The sequence below is a fragment of the Pyrus communis genome, chromosome 3, assembly GCF_041283825.1.
Source record: "Pyrus communis isolate YQ-2024b chromosome 3, ASM4128382v1, whole genome shotgun sequence".
NCBI classification, from domain to species: Eukaryota; Viridiplantae; Streptophyta; class Magnoliopsida; order Rosales; family Rosaceae; genus Pyrus; species Pyrus communis.
This window is the reverse complement of record NC_142567.1, coordinates 23,015,111-23,018,503: the sequence shown is the minus strand read 5'-3', so window position 1 is coordinate 23,018,503 and position 3,393 is coordinate 23,015,111. Positions and strand designations below refer to the sequence as shown.

Below are 3,393 nucleotides of genomic sequence, written 5' to 3'. Positions count from 1 at the left end.
ACTTGACGGAATATTCTGTCTCCTTCTCCGGCGAGACTCCGGCGCCGTTGCCGGCGCCGAAAAACTGGAAAAATTTCAAACGTTGATATCTCGTCCGTTTTTCACCCAAATTTCATGATTTTTGCACCAAAATGAAGCTTAGACCTAAGAGAACATAAATATACCACTTTTAAGGGATAAAAATCACGAGATCTCACCTGTCACCACACTCCAATTCCGGCTAACTTCGAACACGGCGATTCCAACGTCCAATTCCTTCAAACGAACTACTCCAAGACTCCTTGGGACCTCACCAAGCTACCTACAAGCTTCATTTTCCCTAAAACGTGAGGATTCACGTTTGCATGAATAGTACCTCAAAACTGACTTCGTGAAATCGACGTGAAAATGGTGGTTTTCTTACCTGAAAATGGTACAGCTGCACTCCTCTCAGCCTCACGAGCTCGACTATGGTCTTGGTTCCCTCGATCTGTGGAGATTTGGTATGCTTGTGTGTATGTCCGTACGTTTTCAAGGGAAATGGGAGGAAAGGGAACACGGGGGAGGAGCAGGGAAACAGGAGAGAAAGGGTGTGAGGTGTGTGGGAAGGTATGTGTGGCTCAAAGCATGCCAACAACACAAAAACAACCAATAAACGTAAAAGAAACGAACTAGGGGCAAAATTGTCATTTCACACGTACGTTTTCGATATTTTCGGGACGGGATGTCACAATAACAACAAACTATTATATTCGTGTTTTTCAAAATATATTTTTTCTGTGCAAAATATATTATAATTCATTTTTAAACACTTGTAATCAATGATTTAAAATCTAGATTTAAAGATATTTTTTCTATTTTCTCACTTTAAAAATCAATAAAAAATAGTTTTAGGTCCTAATAATCGGTAGGATCACATCCAAAGGTTTTGCAATATTTTCCTTAACTCCAGCGAAAATATTTCTTAAAGCTAAAAATTTCAATTTTTTTTTTTTTCACAAAAAAACTATGTGCTATAAGCCAAAGTTAAAGTCACTCTATTCGCGCCATATATTTCCTAAAATTAATTTAGGACATTTCCAAAATTTCGGACACCTATAAATCTCTTGGGGAGCCTCGCTATTAGTTATATTATTTTTCTATTTTTTTTTCAACTCAGGTATCCTATTAGTCGGCATAAACCCAGATTTCAGCTGATCTTTTATAATCTAAACTATCTATCATATAAGTATTTTTACAGCCTAAACTACATGTCATATAAGTACTTGTACAAGCTAAACTACCTATCATATTATAATATTAGTACAGTACTAGTTGTATTGATATTCTTCTTCTTGTGCCAGGATGCCCCCGAGCCATCACCAGAGGCCCGTCATCCTGACGCGACCAAGGGTAAATATATATTTTGACATGATCTTATCTCAATTGTTTTAGTTTATGCTTCTCTTGTATTCTAGGCGAGGATGTTTTGTCCACACTGAGTTAAAAATTACTGTTGAAATGCTGTAGGTAATGACCATTTGAGGGATGTCTTCTGCAAAACCATGGGCATCAGCGACAAGGATATTGTTGCTCTCTCCGGTGGTCACACCCTGGTACGTTAACTTTTATTCTCTTGATTTCTTTTCTGAAAACTGTGCCAGGTTATGTAGTCGATCGGAAATCCGTTGTTATTTGGTCAATGACAATACCGATTTCTATTTGTGCGATGGCAATATGGTATGTTGCAGGGGAAGGTGCCACAAGGAGCGATCTGGATTTGAAGGACCTTGGACTCCCAACACCCTTATCTTTGACAACTCCTACTTCAAGTAAGTTCTGTTTCCCTACTGTGTTTTCTCAGTCTAGCTGCATTGAGCTACAAAAATCATGTATAATGCTGTTCGAATATATAGGGTGCTTCTCGGTGGAGACCAGGAGGGTCTTCTGATGCTTCCAAGTGACAAGGCTCCTCTGGATGACCCTGTCTTCCGCCCTCTTGTGGAAAAATATGCTGCGGTGCGTGTCTTCAGTAGAACTTATTCTTCTGTGTTCTTATTCATCACCTACGTGCAATTACTGATTGTCAAATTTATCCTTTTTGTTTCTCAGGACGAAGATGCTTTCTTTGCCGACTATGCTGAAGCTCACATGAAGCTTTCCGAGCTTGGGTAATTTTTAAATTACAATATTTTTCACGAGTAGTTTTGGTTTCTTAATGTTCTAATCAGTGTGGAATTGGTTTTGAATACGATTTGTTGCTCGAATTTTGTAGGTTTGCTGAGGCCTAAGCAGAGCCGGAGAACTACAAGGGATGATGCCAATGCCTGTGCGCCTTGCGTTTTAGGCAGTTGGTGTTTTTCTTTTTCTATTTTTTTTTTCTATCAGGTTTTGGCAAGAATCAAATCTAAAACCTCTTACTTATAAGTGAAGAGAAGTATCACTAGATTGTAGTATTCAGTGAAACATTGTACCCGGTATTACTACTATGTTTCAATCGACTTTGAAATGAAAGAAAGGCGCCGTAAGGGCTTTCATAATTTGGAACCAATTAGACCATAACAAGTAAATAGATAGGCTCGTTGAACAGAAAACTCCTGAAACGTTCTTGTGTAAAACATATAATGGTAGTGTTATCTTCTCTACTTCATTGAAAGAAAGAAAAAAGTGTTGGAAGTTGCATTTTCCATGTACTTTGCCAACTTCTTGGTCTAGTTGATGAGAAAAATTTATGTAGCACAAGTACATTGCAACGGGATGTTTCTTGTCAATGAAACAAAAAAATGTCGATAAAAACTTACACAAATTACATGTGTTTATTTTGTTGGCACAAGCTGTTATTGTACTATTTTATTTGTGTCATGTAAGTTTTTCTCATGAGTCGTTATTGTATTATTGTAGTATCGTTGTACATGTAAGCTCTCTTAGTTGATTCGTGTGGCTTGAACTCAAAGCTTTTTTTTTTTTTTGGGAGGGTGGGGAGCTAGGGGGTGGTTTTCAATGAATTCGGATCTTCACAATAAGGATTTCGGAGATTCGTGAATCATATTTGTTCATCTTATATCATACGGTCAGAAATCATTTTAAATATTTTTATTTAAAATTAAATACAAACAGTAACTAATAAAAACTGATCGCATGATGTCTGTTCAGAAATTCTAGATCCTCATCAAAAGATGCGAAGAGGATCCTGTTGGGTTTTCAACAATGTCAAGCATCATTTTAAATATTTTTATTTAAAATTAAATATAAACAGTAACTAATAAAAACTGATCGTATGATGTCTGTTCAGAAATTCCAGATCCTCATCAAAAGATGCGAAGAGGATCCTGTTGGGTTTTCAACAATGTCAAGCTGACTGGATAACGATACAGTTAAAAGCAGCTCGAGGCTACCAAGGTTGACCAATAGACGGTCTCGTACAACCACTACTAC

The 3,393-nt window shown here is 37.3% G+C and overlaps 1 long non-coding RNA gene across 1 annotated transcript; it reads left to right on the top strand.

Moving 5' to 3' along the window:
- Window positions 1-1,708: 1,708 nt before the first annotated feature.
- LOC137714292 (uncharacterized) lies at window positions 1,709-2,335 on the top strand. The gene is made up of 4 exons (XR_015960896.1): window positions 1,709-1,790; window positions 1,875-1,977; window positions 2,071-2,129; window positions 2,234-2,335. It is a non-coding gene; the product is annotated as an uncharacterized LOC137714292 (long non-coding RNA).
- The last annotated feature ends 1,058 nt before the right edge of the window (window positions 2,336-3,393 follow it).